The sequence below is a fragment of the Solanum verrucosum genome, unplaced genomic scaffold (genome assembly GCF_900185275.1).
Source record: "Solanum verrucosum unplaced genomic scaffold, falcon-dt-bn FXZP01000235.1, whole genome shotgun sequence".
Lineage (NCBI taxonomy): Eukaryota > Viridiplantae > Streptophyta > Magnoliopsida > Solanales > Solanaceae > Solanum > Solanum verrucosum.
Window position 1 is genome coordinate 209,722 of NW_026019948.1, and position 23,296 is coordinate 233,017.

General features: G+C 32.8%; 1 pseudogene; it reads left to right on the forward strand.

The window, feature by feature from the left end:
• Positions 1-1,276: 1,276 nt before the first annotated feature.
• Positions 1,277-21,965, forward strand: LOC125813589 (receptor kinase-like protein Xa21; annotated as a pseudogene).
• The last annotated feature ends 1,331 nt before the right edge of the window (positions 21,966-23,296 follow it).

Consider the following 23,296-nt stretch of genomic DNA (forward strand, 5'->3'; position numbering starts at 1 on the left):
GGGGGTTCCCACGTGGTGTTGAGAGTCCGTTTTATAACCCTGACTAAATTTAGACCATTCCAACATAATTTTCTCTATACCTAGTATTGATATCTTTAATTAAGGGTGAAGCAATCCATGATATAATCATAGAGTTATATGTGTTACATCAGAAGCGTATCCAAGGAGGGGTTACCGGGTTCACGTGAACCCATGCTCCCCTTCCGAGATCATAAATAGTAGTGTTATATTTTTGAAAAATGTTGAAATATAGATGTGTGAATCCATATCATAAAATGATATGATGACTGGGTGCACCTCTCTACGTGAGGTTAGAAATTTGAATTTTATATTTATCTTGTTTTATTTTTCTTTGTAAAATTAGTTAACACCTCCTAAGTAGTTATTGGTAACACTTTTGACATTTTAATTAGTTTTGGACCTATAATATTAATTTTAACGATTTTCAGTAATAAGAACCTAAATGTCCAACCGATCAAATTTATATTTTAGATCAACCTTTTTGTAATAATGCACCCATCATTTCAAAATCCTGGATACGCCTCTCTGTTACATTCACTATAAATAAATTATATATATATTCACTATAATTTAATACTATATTCTAAAAGTTAAGATTACTTGTTTTAATTTTTCAAAATATTGTCGATTTCATTAATTGTGGATAATTAATCTGCTTCAATATGCCCTAAGCACGAACAGAAAAAAAATATGAGTAATCTCACTGCTACCCATAAATAAAAATTAATTTGGTTAGCTTCTAGAACAGAATTATACAATTACATGGAAATTAAAACATTGAACATCGACAATAATACGTGTCCCACATGTCAATTACATAGCAACAATACATATACATTACAACACCCAAATGACCCATTTTTTCCCCAAATATTACAAGATATCTTTGGTTCTCAAAAAAAAAAAAAAAAAAAGACACAACAACACAAAAAAACATATATAAAACCCTGCCTATATTTTTTTCAACGTTTCCCACCTGGTATTCAATACCTGTTAAGAAATCTTAAAGCCCCATCTCGAAGCATAGTGGACGAACTCGCTCATTTCATCTTCATTAATATATCCATCACAATTATTATCCGCCAAACGAAGGGCTTTCCCAGCTTTCCAACGACAAAAATGTAACCCCATCTCTTTAAAAGCTAATATTAATTCGTGTTTGCTAAGTTTACCATCTTTATTTTTATCATATTTCTTGAGCATACCTTTCACTTGCTCTTCACTTAATGGATAACTAACTTTTCTATGATTTAGAATGAGCCAAGGCATTTTCTTTTAAATTTTTATGTATATAAGTATTGGTGGATGAATTTTCAACAAGGGGTGTTTTCATATATATAAGTGTTGGCTTAGAGACTTTCATGAGGAGTCATTTTCTATTCTTTCCATATCTCTTGTTGAATTTTCCCTCTGCAATTGCAAAATAGGCCGAATTCCAAATGAAGTTGGCAACTTATTAGACCTTGATCTTTATGGAAACAACTTGGTTGGATCAATTCCCACATCAATTGGAAACTTGAGAAACATTCAGCGCTTCAACTTGAGTAACAACTATCTTACAGGATTTATTGGAGATAACATTTGTAAATTGCAGCAGCATTTGGGTGAAATTTACTTGCGACAAAATCAACTTTCAGGATCTCGTCCTAATTGTTTAGGGAACGTTGCTTCCCTTAGATTGATATATCTTGCTTCCAATAAATTGAGTTCCAATATACCAACAAGCTTAGGAAATCTTAAAGATTTAGTGTTTCTTGACTTATCGTCAAACAACATGGTTGGTTCTTTACCTCCAGAAATTGGAAATCTAATGGCTGTGACATATATGGATCTGTCAATGAATCAATTCACAAATGGAATTCCTAGGGAAATTGGAGGATTGCAAAATCTGGTGCATCTTTCTTTGAGACACAACAAGTTGCAAGGATCTATACCTGACTCAATCAGCAACATGGTAGGCTTGGAATCCTTAGACCTTAATTTCTCATAATAATATATCAGGAATCATTCGTATGTCTTTGGAGAAACTTCTATACCTCAAGTATTTCAATGTTTCTGACAACAAGTTGCACGGTGAAATACCCTCGGGGGGGGGGGGGGGTCCTTTCAAGAACCTCTCGAGTCTGTTTTTCATCGACAATGAAGCATTGTGTGGTTCTTTAAGGTTTAGTGTCCCACCATGCCCCACATCATCAAAGCATAGATCAAATAGGAAAAAAATGCTTGTTCTATTTCTTGTGCTGGGAATTGCACTCGTATTTGTTCCTATTACCTTTCTGTTTGTATGGATAAGGTATAGAAGAGGTAAAAGTGATCCTCAACAAGCTGATTCATTGTCTATTGTAACAACAGAAATAATTTCATACTATGAACTGCTCCAAGCAACTGAGTCGCTTAACGAGAGTAATCTAATTGGTTCTGGAGGTTTTGGCTCTTTACAAAGGTGTTCTGAGAAGTGGGACTGCCGTTGCAGTTAAAGTGTTCGATCTGCAACTGGAAGCGGCATTCAAGAGTTTTGATACAGAATGTGGTGTTTTGCGCAGCCTTCGCCATAGGAATTCGTCAAAGTCATTACAAGTTGTACCAATCTTGATTTTAAGGCTTTAGTGCTCGAGTATATGCCTAATAGAAGTCTTGATAAGTATTTGTATTCCCACAACTACTTCCTAGACATCAGGCAGAGACTAAGCATTATGATAGATGTGGCATGTGCTTTGGAATATCTTCACCATGCGGTTGCTCCTCGCCCGTGATTCATTGTGATCTGAAGCCTAGTAATGTCTTGCTGGATGCGGATATGGTTGCCCACCTAAGTGACTTTGGTATTTCAAAACTGCTTGGTGAAGATGAGAGTGATTTATACACAAAAACCTTAGCAACATTTGGTTATATTGCACCAGGTACATCTCTTTGTTTTTGCTAATTTAAACATTGATTTTTCGTCTTTTTTTTTTTTTCAATCAAGAAAGTATATTGCATCTTTAAATTAATTGTTTGACTATAGAGTATGGACTGGATGGACTGGTGTCAACAAAATGTGATGTCTATAGTTACGGGGTTATGTTACTGGAAATGTTTACTAGGAGAAAGACTAGTGATTTTGAGGGAGATCTTAACTTGAAGCAATGGGTGAGTTATTCACTCCCAGAGGCAGTAATGGATGTTGTAGATGCCAACTTGGTTACACCAATGGATAATCGCTTACAGAAGGAGTTAGATATCATGGCATCAATCATGAAAGTAGCATTATATTGTTGTGCTGAATCTCCGACAAGAAGGACAAACATGAAAGATGTTGTAGGGATGCTATAGAAGATCAAGATTCAACTTCTTACATGTTGAGCAATTTCTTAGAATCTCTTGTAACAAACCAATCACTTGTTTGCTAAATTTTTGGATTCATGTAAAGATTGCTTCTGTTTTTTTTAGCACTTGATTTGTGCATGATTCAGTTTTCAGAAATTCTAGATGGTTGCAATAAATATCATTATTTCCTTTTAACTAAAACTAAATTGACCATCTTGAAACAGAATGAGTTCAGTGCTTCTATCCTTTGTTTAGTGCTTTTTACTGATGCAGAGGATGAGTGAGTTTGTGTTCTTTTACCTTTAATTTTGCGCAGTATTCTTATGTAATGTGTTGGAGCAAAATTCAGTTCAAGTATTTGAGCATTTCAATAGTTAATTAAAATTAATGACTCATGTGAAATGTGATTGTGCAACAACATTTCATTTACTACCCTATAATTTTTCTATAAATAGTGAAGATCTTCCATTATTTTATACACAAGAAAACATAGAGGGTAAAAGATGAAAAGTATTATATCGTGTTTATATTGAGATTAGTGTAGTGAAAGAAAGTGTTAGAGACTTCCCCTTATATGTTATCAGTGTCGGTTGAATGGGAAAGCCACTACATCAAGTGCTTTAGACAATTAGACCCCCAAATTGAAGGCCCCAAAATTTTATTTTATATGCTATAAAAATATGAATAAGAAGTACTAAACTATTTCTTTTTTGAAATGTGATAGAAGTTAGTGAACTAATTCAAATTTATACTCTTTTCAACTCTATTTTTGTGGCTTGGTATCAAGAAGAATGGCAGTTTTTCATATTTAATTAAAATATGATGTTAAATATCTCATTTTAACATTAATGAAATAATTATTGCTATAAATTTTTTATAATTTATTTTAGATCATAATTTATTTTTATTTTTTTAAATAATTATGCACTATCTAATCAAATACATTCACATGAATCAGAGAACATAAACATTATGCAATATATAAAAATGATGAAGTCTCTTGCTTGTTTTTTACTTGGAGAAGGGAAAATAGAAAAGGAGATTGTAAGATGAGAATCGAACCCTCACCAATAATGTGAAAATTCAGATAGTCAATGAATTGAACTATTGAGATTTTTTTGACAAAGTCGATTGTAGAGTTAATTATATTTTTACTAGATAATTTACTCGCGCGAAAATAATCTTTCTAAGCTTTTGAACAACCTTTCCAATAATCGACTGTTATAAGAAGAAAAAAGTAAATTTTAGTAGGTTTTAAGAACATTTCAAATTAAATGATTTGACATTACCACATATCTCAAGAATTTTAAATATATAAATGAATGATTAAAAATATCTTGATATGTAATCATTTTTATCTTTTACATAATTTATCATGATATAATTGTCTTGTTAAAACTGAGTGATGTTTTTATGTAGCGATTAAACATAGTTTTTTATATTTTTTTTTGTACATGAAAAATACAGAATTCATAATTTTATGATTAGAATAACTCCTTGTTAAAAACAAATTATATAAAAGTTTTCGATAATCAATATTAGTTTTAAATAAATTAAGACTGTTAAAAATGTACACCACAACAACATAAATAATTTTTTTAGAGACAATCTACTTGTCTGAGGTCAAACGCTCACCACTTTTCATTATTGTTACTTTGTTACTCTAACAAAATTTATAGAAGGAGAAAAATAAATTTGAAATACAACAACAAAATAATATTGTTGACCCTTTTAGAAATTCATTCTTCATTAAACTGGTGCTTTGAAGGCCCTTCTAGATGCGTCATGAATGCAACTTTATGACTTTTTCAGAAATATGTATGTATAGTTGTTGCATTATGAAAGTACAAGTAGATCAAAATGTTGGATTCTAGACTCATGTTAAAGAAATATTCTCGAACATTAAAAAATTAAAAATGAGTCTAACCTAGATAACTCAAATGCTCAGCAATGACTTGGGACATAAAGGACAACAAATCTATGTTAATAGACATATCTTTTGTAGCTTAAGATATTACTTTTATTTAGAGAAAGTTTTGTTTCATATTCTTCAAATTAAGCTTGCTGAAAATAGTCATAACTCACACCAAAAATATTAAGTAGAGCTGAATGAGAAGGAAAAAAAGAAAAAACATTAAAAGGACGAAAGTTTTGTCCAAGTGAGATCATATACATACCAAACAAAAAATAATCAATACAATTTTAAGGAGACAACAAAACAACGAGAAAAAACATACATTAAAGGGAGTAAACTATGAGATATCCAATGATAATAACAAATCATTCTAACCAGAAAAGTTCTCATGTTTTAAAATAACATACCTCAGAAAATTGACAAGTATTCATAATATCCAGTGATAAAATTTAGTAAAAACAAAAAAATATGGACATGCAAAGTTATTATATAATATTTATTACGATTATGATTATATTTAATTTTGTCTTTCACAAAATTATAATATTAGTATTTAATAGAATGATTATTGCTTTTGAAGGCCCTCAATATAATGATGGATTGTTAGAAAATTGATATTAAAGAATGAAATACACGTGCATACAAGAATAAACTCTTCTTTATCTATAGCAAATTTATAAGTGGTTTAGACATTTAAAATGTGATTTCTTGTATACTTAGATATAAGATAATCTCACATTATTTTAAATTGTCACCCCCTTCTTCACTTCACAAAAATTAAAATCACTAACGAGTGACACCCCTTCAATATTTATGATGTCATGACGATTCAATACTTGAAAGAGGTAAAATTTATTTAAAACTCTCATCTCAGGTTGCAGATTTCTTAATTTGGAGAGTTATAGTTAAGGGATGAATTTTAAGAAACTGTTAGATTAGTTTAATTTTTAATTATATTTCTATTTTATAAAGTTTATAATGAACTACTGATAGATGTTAAAATTGAAACATGATTATCGTGTTATATTGTGTAAGAATTATATTTAATCAAATAAAATAATTAAAAAAATTATTTATAATGAGATGTTAAAATAGTAGAAAATTTCAAGTTGCACTTGAAAAATTCCTTTCTCAATCTTAAATCCGAGCTTACTACTTGAATCACGAAATGCGATTTTCTCACTGCCTATTCAATAATTGATTCCTCAAATAGAAACTAAAACACATTATAAATTGTGAAGTCTACAAGCTAATAATTTTCTTTAAAATGAAAATTGCCAAACACAGCAATTAATATAAAATGCAGCCAAAGCTAAACAAAATTATTAATTAACATTGCATCAAACGGTTGACAATATGTGATTTATACTCCTTGCGGTATATTGTGTTAACTGTTGAGTATATATATTAGATCAAAACATCTTCAATTACAAACTTCGATTGCAATTTCTTAATAATTCTCTTTTGATCTCATGACGTGTTAAAAACAACAGGAAAAAATATGACATTTAATATCATAACAAGGAGTTTTTTTAAAATAATAATAATTATACATAAAAAAATAAAAAATAACTTATCTAAAGCATGAATATAATTCGAAAATTAAAATATTGTTATTTGCAACTTAGATTTTTACATGAATAAATTTATTTTTATTGGTAGGTCATGCAACAACCATTGTTTTATATATATATATATATATATATATATATATATATATATATATATATATATTCCAATAGATATTATCTAGATGTTCAAAGCTTTAAGTATGACGAGATCATCGGCTTTTGGTCCCAAACAAAGCATTTTCGTACAATAATATCTAATGTCAACATAATATTAAAATAAATTATCATAATGAACAAATCGTTACAGTAGAATTCATTCAAGGATTTGAAATATCAGATCTGATAAAAAAAAAGGAAATAACAAATATAGGAATAATGTAATTTCATAGAACATGAAAATGATCATGGTTATCAATAAAGTTGCTCAAAGTCCAACTTGTTCTTTTAAAGATTGATTTCAACCTCTGGGAAGATTTCAACATCCCTTCTCTCGTTGTAAACTCCATTAAAAGATCTAACAATCTGTACACATTTCCTTTCTATTAACAACAAATGAATATAAGGAGAATTAGCGTGATCAGTGTTATGAACTGAAACTAAAAGTGATATTATTACTAAAGGATAAAAACAATAGAAATATACACAATTTTTTTTTTTTATTTCTTCCAAATGTACCTAAGTCTCTTCAAAGTGTATAGATTGTTAGCGTCAAATACCACAATTTATAGGGCATCATTGAGTAAAATCAAAAGGTATCATAATCATGCCATTAATATCTTGAGAGTGTGGGAAGATTACGAAGGTGTGAAGATTAATGATGAGATAGTGGAGGTGTGGTATTAATACACATTATGATAGAAATTACACCTTAAACTGATCAGATAGAGAAACGAAAAGTTTCTCTAATAGTTTTTCGTAACTTTATCATTAATTATTTTTACAACTGATCTTCATTCTCCTACTTTATTTTAACAATAAGTGAATCAACTTAGCAATTTAGGCATATTTAATATTTAATTAATTAGATATTTTATAATATTTTAATTTAGTATAGGGATAAAATGGTAATTCAACTTTGCAACTCGAGGCTTCCCACTTTTAATAATATATGATTTTTTTTTACTTTGAAATGAACTTGAACAATTCTAAATGTATGAAATTAGTGTATGTTTTTTTTATACAAATATACGTGTATTAATCCCTATCAATTAGTAAAAAATATGAAATTTACTTGAATATTGTTAAAGCTTCACTATCTCAAGGCATATACTTCTACATAAAAGTTTAGCAAGTTACACAGTTAACAACTAAAGAATTAACAAATAAAAACACATGCAAAAAATAACAAACAAAAGATATTGTATCTTGATTCTGCTTTCAAAGTGATAAGCATTGATACTTCCTCCGTTTCATATTAAGTAAATTATTGAGCCTTTTTTTAATGTTAAAAATTAAGTGGATTGTTCAAAATTCAAAAGAGTTGTTGCATTTCTTTTTTTCCATTTTTGCTCCTCATTTACAATTTTCAGGTGATAATTTTAAGAGAGTTGATTGCTCATATTTATGATTTTACTTTGAGTTATTAATATTTTCAAAAGTAATTTGAGAATAATTAAAAGGGCAAAAGTGGAAAATGATGTTCAGTTTATATTCTAAATTTTTTTCCTAATGAATATGTATTGCCTCATAAATTCACTTAATATGGAATAGTGTGAGAAACTATATATATGACACTACATAATGATAAAAATTCATAGATTTATACCAACGGTTAGAAGTTGAAAATGAAAGCAAGACTTGGTAGATTCACATTCTTTTTTGTCATTTTTATTAACATCTCAACAAATTAAGTGAAAACAACAAGAAGAAGACCATCTACTTATCTAAAATGAGTGGTTTCAACAGTACTTGAATATCTGTCTACTTATTACATTGAATGATGGAATGAATGAAGAAAAGTAGTTTTTCCTTTTTCCTTGAAAAAAGATTCCAAAGAAAAGTCTCCTAAACACTAATATATGTACATATGGAGAAGGACGGCGAGATCTTTTCTCTTAACATTACTCTTGTTGTTTCACTATGTTATACCTACTTCAGCCATGACTCCTACCAATGTTTCTACGGATCAATTAACTCTTCTCTCTTTGATATCCCAAATTAGTTCAGACCCATGTCATTACTTGAATGAAAGTTGGTCTCTGAATATTTCTGTTTGTCATTGGGTAGGAGTCACTTGTGACTATCGTTTCCAGCGAGTGAAGTCCTTGAATCTTTCCAACATGACTCTTATAGGCAAGATTCCACGCGATTTTGGAAACCTCACATTTCTTGTTTCTCTTGACTTGGGAAGTAACAATTTCCATGGAAATTTGCCTCAGGAAATGGCACGCTTGCGTCGGCTTAAGTTTGTTGATTTAAGTTTGAACAAATTCAGTGGGGAGGTTCCTTCTTGGTTTGGGTTTTTACACCAGCTTGAAGTTTTAAATCTTAGAAATAATAGTTTCACTGGTTTCATTCCCCCGTCACTCTCGAATGCCTCAAGGTTGGAGAGTTTAGTAATATCTGAAAATTTACTCAAGGAAACGTCCCGGAAGAGATAGGCAATCTTCACAACCTGTACATAAAAGATAATCAGCTTACGGGTTCTATACCATCGACAATTATCAATATTTCTAGAATCGAAGTCGTTGCATTTACAGACAATAGTTTATCAGGAAATCTTCCCAATGGTTTATGCAATGATCTCCCGATACTCAGAAGGCTTCATCTATCATGAAGCAAGCTTCATGGTCATATGCCTATAAGTTTGTCAAATTGTTCACAACTTCAAATATTGTCTCTATCCGGAAATGATTTTGATGGACAAATACATAGTGAAATTGGAAGATTGAGTAACTTGCAGACATTGTATGTTGGAGGTAACCATTTCACAGGTATATATGTTTTATCTTTGAGGAAGAGGCAGCTAAGGTGGTTCACTTCCAATGGAGATATTCAACATTTCAGCACTGAGAATAATGGCTCTTTCAGCCAACAATCTATCAGGAACTCTACCACCAAACATACCAACATTGAAATACTTTATATGGGTCGCTTAACCAATCTTGTTGGGATTATTCCTCATTCTATCTCCAATTGTTCAAAGCTTACTAGACTAGAGCTTTCATAAAACAAACTCACAGGATTGATTCCCAATTCTCTTGGATATTTGACTCATCTACACTCCCTAAATAACTTGAGTGGATCGATTCCTACATCAATTGAGAACTTGAGAAACCTTCAGCGTATGTATTTTCAGTACAACAAACTTACTGGATTTATTGGAGATCATATATGTAAAGTGCAGCATTTGGGTGCTATTGACTTGGGTCAAAATCAACTTTCAGGATCTGTTCCTAATTGTTTAGGAAATGTTACTTTCCTTAGAGAGATACATATGGATTCCAATAAATTGAGTTCCAATATACCAACAAGCTTAGGAAATCTTAAAGATCTAATGGTTCTTGACTTATCATCAAACAACATGGTTGGTTCTTTACCTCCGGAAATTGGAAATCTAAAGGCTGTGATACAGATGGATCTGTCGATGAATCAATTCTCAAATGGAATTCCTAGAGAAATTGGAGGATTGCAAAATCTGATGCATCTTTCTTTGAGACACAACAAGTTGCAAGGATCTATACCTGACTCAATGAGCAACATGATAGCTTTGGAATACCTAGACATTTCACATAATAATATATCGGGAACTATTTGTTACCTCATGTATTCAGGTTAGTCCAAAAATGCAGAAACAGAAAGTAGATGAAATAGACAGAATGATTTTTATCCGAGTCCACAGAAACCACTGTGTTTCCTTAAAAAAATTTAATCCCCTCACTGTACCCGAGGTTGCAGATTAATTCCTCTCAAGATAAAACGGATTAACCTGTTAAAGAAGTAGCGGTACCTCAAACTTCAATAACTTCAACGAACGCAAGAACAACAACAAGAGCACACACAGACTCAGTCGATCGACAATTTTGTTTATGTAAGAAAATGTATGCAGAGAGGAAAAAATTTCAGTGTTTAAAACCAGAAAAAACATCTCTATTTATAGCCATTTACAGCAAGGAATGCGTCTGTTCAGACCCATTTTTTCCAGAAGGTTGTGTCTTTTGGGAAAAATAACGACTTTTCGGAACGTTATTACCGTTGCATATGAATTTCAAATAAATTCCGTTGCGCCAAATTAATTCTGTTATTTTAACTAACATTCTGAATTAATTTATAAGAGAAAAGAAATGAATTAACAAGATTGATTAAATAATTTTTGTCCAAAAATATTATCAATCAATCACTTGCCAAATCCAAATCCGAAGCCGAAGCCGAAGTCGAGGCCGAGCGAGCGACGACGACGGCGCGAGGGGGCACCTTCTTCTTAACCCTTTTAGAACTAAAAAAAGTGTTTCCTAATATAAAGACAACAATTTCATTTCTTCTACCAATATGGTAAAAATGACTTTTCATTTGCACTTTGCAATGACTTTTCATTTTCCCTCCAAAATTGGTTCCCCCCCTTTCATTGGTTCTTTCTCTTTCCATTTTCTTTTTTTTATTTCCCACTCACACTTGCTAAACCCAACAATCCCCCACATGAATGGGGAATGGCTATAGTTAAAACATATGCATGAAAAACTTGTGTGTCTTGTAAGTAAGAGTTAATCGCATCTGGATAAGTAGGTTTCCCTTTAAACTTTCCGTAGTGAACATATATCGTATATACTCGGTCAATCAGTAGATTTGATATCTTTGAACCGTCGAGCTTTGGTGTATACCTAGACAACATAAGTCACACAATCAACCCGTGAACTGTTTTTGGTTCTCATTGTTTTGTTCATTTAAGCCATGAACACATCTCGATTAATAAGTGCTTAGAGAACTGGCTTTATCGGATTCTCCTTGAAGCGGCTTACACTTCACACTTACATATGTGGTTTCTAACTGTGTTATCCCGTAGATACACCATTTGATATACCCTGTATCAAACTTAGAAACCATTAAAAAGTCCTTATGTCTTTATCCTGGTTACTGAACATTGTCACATCATGAGAATGGACCATCAAATATGTTTTGACAATGTTGAACCGTCATCTATGACTTTGTTTGATCTCCTTGAACCTAGATCTTGGGATCTCCAGTCTTCTAGGTAGAGTTACCGCCACGATGACTTGTTCTCGGCCATAGTCCCATTCCCGTCGATGATCTCTCAACCCTCTCTCTAGTTAGGCCTTTTGTAAGTAGATCTGACACATTATCCTTTGACTTTACATAGTCAATTGTGATAATTCCACTAGATAGTAGTTGTCTAACAGAGTTATGTCTTCGTCTTATGTGACGAGACTTCCCGTTATACATAACGCTTCCAGCCCTTCCTATTGCAGCTTGACTATCGCAGTGTATGCATATATGGGCAATTGGTTTGGGCCAAAACATAATATCTTCTAAGAAATTCTGGAGCCATTCAGCTTCTTCACCTGCCTTGTCTAAGGCGATAAATTTTGACTCCATTGTAGAGCGAGTTATACATGTTTGTTTGGATGATTTCCAAGATATTGCTCATCTACCAATAGTGAAAACATATCCACTCGTGGATTTCGTTTTAGTTGACCCAGTAATCCAATTTGCATCACTATATCCTTCAAGAACTGCTGGATATTTGTTGTAATGCAAATCATAGTTTTGAGTGTCTTCTAAGTACCCCAAAACTCTTTTCATTGCCAACCAATGATTTTGATTGGGATTACTTGTGTATCGACTCAGCTTACTAATAGCGCAGGTTATGTTTGGTTGTGTACAATTCATGACATACATCAAACTTCCCAATACTCTAATGTAATCCAATTGAGACTGACTTTTACCTTTATTCTTAGCAAGATTAAGGTTCACATCAATTGGGGTCTTTGCCTTTTTAAAATTCAAATACTTGAACTTTTCAAGTACCTTTTGAATATAATGAGATTGAGACAATGCTAGACTGTTAGGAGTTTTGTGAATCTTTATTCCCAATATCAAATCGGCTACTCCTAGATCTTTCATATCAAACTTATTAGCAAGCATACGCTTAGTAGCTTTTATATTGGCAATGTCATTGCTCATTATCAACATGTCATCCACATATAGGCATATAATGACTTCCTAATCCGTAGTGTCTTTAATGTAAACACATTTATCACACTCATTGATCTTTAATCCATTTGACAATATGGTTTGATCAAACTTTGCATGCCATTGTTTCGGTGCTTGTTTTAGTTCATAAAGTTACTTAACAAGTTTGCATATTTTTTTTCTTTGCCGGAAACTACGAAGCCCTCCGGTTGTTCCATGTAGATCTCTTCCTCCAGCTCTCCATTTAAGAAGGCGGTTTTCACATCCATTTGATGGATTTCACGACCGTATACTGCAGCTAGGGCAATTAATATCCGAATTGATGTAATCCTAGTCACTGGCGAGTATGTGTCAAAATAATCAAGACCTTCTTTCTGTCTAAAGCCTTTGACAACAAGTCTTGCTTTATATTTGTCAATAGTTCCATAATCTTTCATTTTCTTTTTGAAGATCCATTTTGAACCCAAGGGTTTGTTCCCTGGAGGAAGATCAACCAACTCTCAGGTATGATTGCTTAAGATTGATTCAATCTCACTATTGACAGCCTCCTTCCAAGAGGTTGAGTCGCTAGACAACATCGCTTCCTTGAATGTTTGAGGCTCACTTTCAAGAAGGAATGTTACAAAATCATATCCAAATGAAGTAGTTGTCCTTTGACGTTTACTGCGACTTGGACTTTCTTCATTGGTTTCATTCTCTTTTGGTTCTTCTCGAGGTTGTTTAGACCCCCCACTAGATGACTCAAGTTTAGTTTTATACGGATAAATATGTTCAAAAAATTTAGCATTGTTTGATTCCATTACCGTATTATCATGAATATCTGGATGTTCGAACTTATGAACCAAAAATCAACATGCTTTACTATTTGTGGCATATCCAATGAATACACAATCCACAGTTTTAGGCCCTATTTTCACCCTCTTAGGTATAGGAACCTGGACCTTGGCAAGACACTCCTACACTTTGAAATATTTCAAGTTGGGTTTTCTACCTTTCCATTTCTCATATGGAATAACACGTGTCTTCGTATGAGGCACTCTATTGAGTATTCGATTTGCTGTAAGGATAGCCCCCCCCCCCCCCCCCCCCACAAGTTTTGTGGTAAACCTGAACTTATAAGTAAGACATTCATCATTTTCTTTAAAGTTCAGTTTTTTCTTTTTGTAATTTCATTAGATTGTGGAGAGTAAGGAGCAGTAGTTTGATGGATTATTCCATTTTCCAAACATATTTCTGCAAATAGAGATTCATATTCTCCACCTCTATCAGTTCTGATCAATTTTGATCTTTCTATCCAACTGATTTTCAACTTCAGTTTTATATTGCCTAAATGCATCTATTGCTTCATCCTTACCATTTAGCAAATAGACATAACAATATCTAGTGCAATCGTTAATAAAAGTTATGAAATACTTTTTCCCACCACGTGTTGGTGTTGACTTCATGTGTCAGTGTGAATCAGTTCTAAGGGATATGAATTCTTTGCAACAGATTTATAAGGATGCTTAACATACTTAGATTCAACGCAAAGTTGACATTTTGATTTATTGCACTCAAATTTAGGCAAAACATTTAAGTTAATTAGTTTTCGCAAGGTTTTGTTATTAACGTCCCAAACGTTTATGCCATAAACATTTAGACTCAAGCAAGTAAGAAGAAACATAATCTTTATTCATATCAACTGCAATTACATTGAGTTTAAAAAGGCCCTCAGTGAGGTAACCTTTTCCTACATACATCTCATTCTTACTTACTACAACTTTATCAGAAACAAATACACATTTGAATCCATTCTTAGTCAGAACTGGTATAGAAACTAGGTTCTTTCGCAATTTCGGAACATACGAGACCCTGTTCAAAGTCACCACATTGCCCGACGTCATCTCTATGAGGATCATGCCAGTTTCTTCCACCTTTGCAACAACGGAATTTGCCATAAACAACTTCTCGTCTGTAGGTGCTGGAGTATATGATGAAAATAAATCTTTGTTGGCACAAACATGGCATGAGGCACCAGAATCTATTCACCATTCTCTTGGATTTCCAACCAAGTTGCATTATGAAAGCATTGCACAAAGATCGTCCATCTCTCCTTTGGATTCAGCCAAATTTGCTTGATCCTTTTTCTTGTCTTTCTTGGGACCCCTACATTCGGTAGCCTTATGACCATGTTTGCCACAGTTGAAGCAACTTCCATTGAATTTCTTCTTAGGAGGATTCCTCTTTGGACCATATGCTTTCTTTCTTTTATTTGATTTTGTGGGATCTTCTTCAACAATATTTACTCCAGATATTGCTGAATTACCACGTGACCTCTTTTTTGCGGCCTTGTTGTCCTCTTCGATTCTCAACCTTACCATGAGATCTTTAACAGTCATCTCCTTGCGTTTATGTTTCAAGTAGTTTTTGAAGTCCTTCCACAATGGAGGTAACTTCTCAATAATTGCAGCCACTTGAAAAACATCATTCACAACCAATCCTACATTAAAGATTATGTGAGTATTAAGAATAAACTTAATATTTCCAACATAGGTATTAAATAAATTTATACCTTCAGCAAAAGGATCATGGATTATGACCTGCAATTCTTGAACTTGGGTGACGACGGTCTTACTGTCTATCATCTTATAGTCCAGAAACTTTGCCACAATAAACTTCTTCATTCCGGCATCCTCTGTTTTGTACTTCTTTTCTAAAGCATCCCAGTGTTCTTTTGAGGTTTTCACATTACTGTACCATTGTACAGATCATCCTGCAGGCCACTCAGAATATAATTTTTACACAAAAAATCAGAATGTGTCCATGCTTCTGTTACCAAGAATCGTTTTTCAGGCGGAGTTTTATCCGACATAACAGGAAAGTTCTCATTAATGAACCTCTGCAGACTCAACGTAGTCAGATAGAAGAACATCTTTTGCTGCCATCTCTTGAAGTCGACTCCAGAAAACTTTGCAGGTTTCTCAGCTGGTGCTAGGGCAGTATTTGAACGATTGTGTGCAACCGATGTTGTTGCAGTACTTACTGTTCCAGGGTTTACTTGACTTGAATTAGTCATTTTTCTGTCACAAATGGCAGGCAATTTAGTATGTGAAATACTACCAGTAAAAAATAAATCCTTACATAGACTGTTTCTGATTTAACGATAAAGTTTTTATGTTCTTTTAATCGTTAATCGAATGAATTTTAAAAATTCAAACAGAGTAGAAAACCATAAAGGTTTTAATCTCCAGAAACCTTAAATACATAAACTATTAACTTTCTTAAGATTGTTACCTCCTGTATTCAAGTTAGTCCAAAAATGCAGAAACAGAAAGTAGATGAAATAGATAGAATGATTTTTATCCGAGTCCACAGAAACCACTGTGTTTCCTTAAGAAATTTAATCCTCTCACTGTACCCGAGGTTGCAGATTAATTCCTCCCAAGATAAAATGGATTAACCTATTAAAGAAGTAGTGGCACCTCAAACTTCAATAACTTCAGCGAATGCAAGAACAACAACAAGAGCACACACAGACTCAGTCGATCGACAATTTTGTTTATGTAAGAAAATGTATGCAGAGAGGAAAAAATTTCAGTGTTTAAAACTGAAAAAAAAACATCTCTATTTATAGCCATTTACAACAAGGAATGCGTCTGTTCAGACAATTCTGTTCAGACCCATTTTTTCCAGAAGGTTGTGTCTTTTGGGAAAAATAACGACTTTTCGAAATGTTATTACCGTTGCATATGAATTTCAAATAAATTTCGTTGCGCCAAATTAATTATGTTATTTTAACTATCATTCTGAATTAATTTATAAGAGAAAAGAAATGAATTAACAAGATTGATTAAATAATTTTTGTCCAAAAATATTATCAATCAATCACCGAAGCCGAGCGACGACGACGGCGCGAGGGGGCACCTTATTCTTAACCCTTTAAGAACTAAAGGAAGTGTTTCCTAATATAAGGACAACAATTTCCTTTCTTCTACCAATATTGTAAAAATGACTTTTCATTTGCACTTTGCAATGACTTTTCAATTTCCCTCCAAAATTGGTTCCCCCACTTTCATTGGTTCTTCCTCTTTCCATTTTCTCTTTTTTATTTCCCATTCACACCTTCCCAAACCCAACACTATTCCCATGTCTTTGGAGAAACTACAATACCTCGGGCGTTTCAATGTTTCATTCAACAAGTTGCACGGTGAAATACCCTCGAGGGTCCTTTCAAGAGCCTCTCGAGTAAATTTTTCATCAACAATGAAGCATTGTGTGGTTTTTCAAGGTTTAATGTCCCACCATGCCCCACTTCATCAGTGCATAGATCAAATATGATAAAATTGCTACTTCTATTTCTTTTGCTAGGAATAGCACTTGTATTTGTTCCTATCGCCTTTCTGTTCCTATGGATAAGGTATAGAAAAGGTAAAAGAGCTCCTCAACAAGCTGATTCATTGTATATTGCAACAACAGAAAGAATTTCATTCTATGAATTGCTCCAAGCAACTGATTCGCTTAGCAAGAGTAATCTGATTGGTTCTGGAAGTTTTGGCTCTGTTTACAAACGCGTTCTCAGGAATGTGAAGTTTTGCGCAGCCTTCGCCATAGGAATCTTGTGAAAGTCATTACCAGTTGTTCCAACCTTGATTTTAAGGCTTTAGTGCTCGAGTATATGCCTAATGGAAATCTTGACAAGTATTTGTATTCGCACAACTACTTCCTAGACATCAGGCAGAGACTAAGTATTATGATAGATGTGGCACGTGCGTTGGAATATTTCCATCATGGATGCTCCTCTCCCGTGATTCAATGTGATATAAAGCCTAGTAACGTTTTGCTGGATGAGGATATGGTTGCCCAGCTAAGCGACTTTGGTATTTCAAAACTTCTTGGTGAAGATGAGAGTGATTTATACACTAAAACCTTAGCAACATTTGGTTATATTGCACCGGGTACGTCTCTTTGTTTTTGCTAATTTGAACATTGATTTTTCATTTCTTTTTTTTTCCTATCAAGAAAGTATAATATTGCATCTTTTAATTAATTGTTTGAACTGGTATGGGTGTTGCTGCTGAAGGGAGTATAATGGTCTAAGAATTGGGTTTCTTTTGGTATTGCCGTGTATTGTTATTTGTAAAAATTAGGCAAATGACATAGTATAAGAAATAAATTACTTCCTTTCCCTACTCTTTCATTAATTACCAAAAATCCCTTTTTTTAGTGTTTTTCGGATACATAATATAGCAGTGTGGATACTTACTATAGCAGCGCGGATACTTTAATTAATAACGGGCGGATACTTAAATTATTAAGTTGTTAGCAGCACGGATACTTAATTAACGGGCGGATACATAATATAGCAGCGTGGATACTTTAATTCATAACGGGCAGATACTTAAATTATTAAGTTGTTAGCAACACGGATACTTAATTAACGGGCGGATGCATAATATAGCAGCGCGGATACTTTAATTAATAATGGGCGGATACTTAAACTAATAAAGTATCCGGTTAAGTTGAATTGGGGGAAAATAAGGGATTTTTGTATTTTAATAAAAGAGTAGGGAAATATTGAGAATATGTAAAGAAGTGTTGTGTATTTAAGTAATTTTTCCTTGTTATTTTGGGCTGAGAAAAGGAAGTAAGGCCCAAAACCTGGTCTTTGATGGATTTAAAATGTTGGCAGAAAAATGTAATTAAATAAGTAATGACCAAATGAATTTAAATTGTAGCCAAATTGAATTTATTTAGTAAATTTGGCTAGTAATTAAATAGGACGAATTAATATAAATTAATTAATGAGCTTCTTACTCTTAACGAAATAAAATAATTAACTTAATTTTAAACTAAATAAAATAATTTAAAATATAAACTATTATATAACTAAACTAGTTAACCAAATATTTAACAAAATCTTTTTGAGATGGTTTTCGAATATTCATAAACTATACTAATTATATACAAAATTATATAAAACATATATATTACTTAAAAATTATAAACTAAATAAATAATTTAAAATATAAACTATTATATAACTAAACTAATTAACCAAATATTTAACAAAATTTTTTTGAGACGGTTTTCGAATATTCATAAACTATACTAATTATATACAAAATTAGATAAAACATATATATTACTTAAAAATTATAAAAATGATAAAACTAACTAAAAGTAACTTGAAAAATATTTTGAACTTTATAAAAACTAATTATTTCAAATCGTTTGGAATTTAAGAAGCTCAGTGATTAATCTATATTGTGGAGGTCCAAAATTGGGTGTCAACAGTCATCAACTTTACCAGTTACACCAATGGATTGATTTAATTCCTCAATTGCTATCAGCATGTGTTTGGAGCCACCAAATAGCAAGATTTATTTATGTTCACTAGTTGACCAGAGATGTGTTCATAGTCCTTGAAGGTGTTTAGCATAAGAGCTAGAGAGTTGCTTATTACCTGAGAAAAAAGAACAGTATAAGTTAATAACTGTGGCACTACTTTTCATCACACAATTCTAGTGAATATGAAAGCAAGACTATTTACAAAGAATTAAGCACACAATAAATAAAGCAAGACTTGGTTGACTTGTCATGTCTTTGGCTGATTAGAGGAATTTTTTGCCACCATATTTGACAATTATGATTGAGATGTGAAAGACTTGGTTGAATGGAAAAGTCTCCTAAAAAGAGATCTTATTGCTATTCAAAGTCTCAAAACCACAGGTTACTAGTACTAATATTTGCACTAATGGAGAAAGCCTTCACTATTTTATTCTTAACAATACTCTTGTTGCTTCACTATGTTATAGCCCAAACCAACATTACGACTGATCAATTAGCTCTTCTCTCTTTTAAATCCCAAATTAGTTCTGACCCCTTTCACTTCTTGAATGAAAGTTGGTCTCCTGCTATTTCTGTTTGCCGTTGGGTTGGAGTCATTTGTGGTTCTCGTCACCAGTGAGTGAAGTCGTTGAAGCTTTTCAACTTGGCTCTTACAGGCAGAATTCCCCGTGATTTTGGAAACCTCACATTTCTTGTTTCTCTTGACTTGGGAAGCAACCATTTCCATGGAAATTTGCCTCAAGAAATGGCACATTTGCGTCGGCTAAAGTTTCTTGATTTAAGTTTAAACAGCTTCAGAGGGGAAATTCCTTCTTGGTTTGGGTTTTTACACCAACTTCAAGTTGTAAACCTTAGGAGTAACAGTTTTACCGGTTCCATTCCTCCGTCACTCCCGAACGCCTCAAGGTTGGAGACTTTACAAATATCTGCCAATTTACTTCAAGGAAACATCCCTGAAGAGATTGGCAATCTTCACAACCTGAATTGGTTATCCATAGAAAATAATCAGCTTACGGGTTCTATACCATTCACAATATTCAATATTTCTAGAATTGAAGTCATTTCAATTTCATATAATAGCCTATCAGGAGATCTTCCCAATGGTTTATGCAGTGATCTCCCAATACTCAAAGAGCTTATTTATCAATAAACAAGCTTCATGGTCATATGCCTACAAGCTTGTCAAATTGTTCAAATTAGCAAAAACAAAGAGACGTACCCGGTGCTATATAACCAAATGTTGCTAAGGTTTTTGTGTATAAATCACTCTCATCTTCACCGAGCAGTTTTGAAATACCAAAGTCACTTAGGTGGGCAACCATATCCTCATCCAACAAGACGTTACTAGACTTTATATCATAGTGAATCACGGGCGAGGAGTATCCATGATGGAGATATTCCAACGCACATGCCACATCTATGATGATGCTTAGTCTCTGGCTGATATCTAGGAAGTAGTTGTGCGAATACAAATACTTGTCAAGACTTCCATTAGGCATATACTCAAGCACTAAAGCCTTAAAATCAAGGTTGGAGCAACTAGTGATGACTTTCACGAGATTCCCATGGCGAAGGCTGCGCAAAACTTCACATTCTGTATCAGAACTCTTGAATGCCGCTTCCAGTTGCAGATTGAAGACTTTAGCTGCAATGGCAGTCCCACTTCTGAGAACGCCTTTGTAAACAGAGCCAAAACTTCCAGAACCAATCAGATTACTGATTCACTTAGCGAGAGTACTAATCTGATTGGTTCTGGAAGTTTTGGCTCTGTTTACAAAGGCGTTCTCAGGAGTGGGACTGCCATTGCAGTTAAAGTGTTCAATCTGCAACTGGAAGCGGCATTCAAGAGTTTCGATACAGAATGTGAAGTTTTGCGTAGCCTTCGCCATAGGAATCTCGTAAAAGTCATCACTAGTTGTTCCAACCTTGATTTTAAGGCTTTAGTGCTTGAGTATATGCCTAATGGAAGTCTTGATAAGTATTTGTATTCCCACAACTACTTCCTAGACATCAGGCAGAGACTAAGCATTATGATAGATGTGGCATGTTCGTTGGAATATCTCCATCATGGATGCTCCTATCCCGTGATTCATTGTGATATAAAACCTAGTAACGTCTTGCTGGATGAGGATATGGTTGCCCACCTAAGCGACTTTGGTAATTCAAAACTGCTTGGTGAAGATGAGAGTGATTTATACACTAAAACCTTAGCAACATTTGGTTATATTGCACCGGGTACGTCTCTTTGTTTTTACTAATTTGAACATTGATTTTTCGTCTTTTTTTTTTTTTCCAATCAAGAAAGTATATTGCCTATTTAAATTAATTGTTTGACTGTAGAGTATGGACTGGATGGACTGGTGTCAATAAAATGTGATGTCTATAGTTACGGGATCATGTTGCTGGAAACGTTTACTAGGAGAAAGCCTACTGAGTTTGAGGGAGATCTTAGCTTGAAGCAATGGGTGAGTTATTCACTCCCCAAGGCAGTAATGGACGTTGTAGATGCCAATTCGGTAACACCAATGGATAATCGCTTACAGAAGGAGCTAGATGTTGTGGCATCAATCATGAAAGTAGCATTAGATTGTTGTGCTGAATCTTCGGCAAGAAGGACAAATATGAAAGATGTTGTTGTTATGCTACAAAAGATCAAGATTCAACTTCTTGCACGCTGAGCATGTTCTTGGAATCTCTTGTTCCGAATCGATCACTTTTTTTGTTTTGATTTAGAACTTGATTTGTGCATGATTCTGTTTTCAAACATGCTAGTTGGTTGCAATGAATGTCCCTGTTTCCTCTTAATATTTATTAGTGTTGCAAAAGACAAATTAGCTATATGAATATAAATAGGCAAGTCATATAGTAAATGTAACTTGACTAAGGGACATATAACATCAAGACAACAAACAAAAAGCGCAATGACAAAAAATGCTATGATTATAAAGCCTACATGATTAAAAAAAAATGAAAGAACAACTCGATGCAAGAAGTATCAATTCATGCAAGAAATGGAGAATGGTCTCCTCCAAGGGTTGTAAATTGTAATGCAGGCAAACATCAATGAATCCACGACTCGGAATCATGACCTACAGGTCGAGTTAATATCTCAAATGGTCACTCAACTTTGAGTAGTTTACTTAGAAAGTCACTCAACTTTGAGTTGTTTACTTAGAAAGTCACTCAACTTTGAGTTGTTTACTTAGAAAGTCACTCAACTTTGTTTTATCACTCAAAAGTCATTCAACTATTGATAATATCACTTAGAAAGTCGTTCAACTAATGATATTTTACTTAAAAAGGCATCCAACTAATTTAAATATTTTTTCATTAAATTTTGTTGAAATACAATTTTATTTTAAACTAATTTTAAAAAATAAAAAGTGCTCATTTTAATTATTTTTTTGAATTTTGTTGAAATATAATTTTTTAAAACTATGTTTTTTCAAAATAAAAGATCGCCACTGAGCATCTTTTTGATCTTTTTGATTACTCCTTTTAATTTAGTAAAAGATTTATGTTTTAAACGTACAGTTGCAATTGACAAATTAAAATTAAAACCTACAGTAGCATTGTTATTAATTTATTAAGAAATAATAGAGATTGTTATTTTAAACGTACAGTAGCAATTGAGAGAAAAAATTGCTTTTCTGTTTTAGTAATTATTTTACTGGAATTAAATATGCTAAAAAATGCTACTGTTCGTTTTTCAAAAAAGTTCTAATTAAATAACTGAAGAAGGTCAATAAGATAATTAAAATAAATATCTTATTATTTCTAAAAAAATAATTTAGAACAAAAATTAGATTTCAATAAAATTTAATGAATAAACTATTAAATTTGTTGGGTGACTTTCTGAGTGAAATATCAATAGTTGAGTGACTTTCTAAGTGAAATACCAATAACTTAATGACTTTTGAGTTATAAATAAAGTTGAATGATGACTTTCTAAGTGAACAACTCAAAGTTGAGTGACTTTCTAAGTAAAGTATGCAAAGTTGAGTGACCA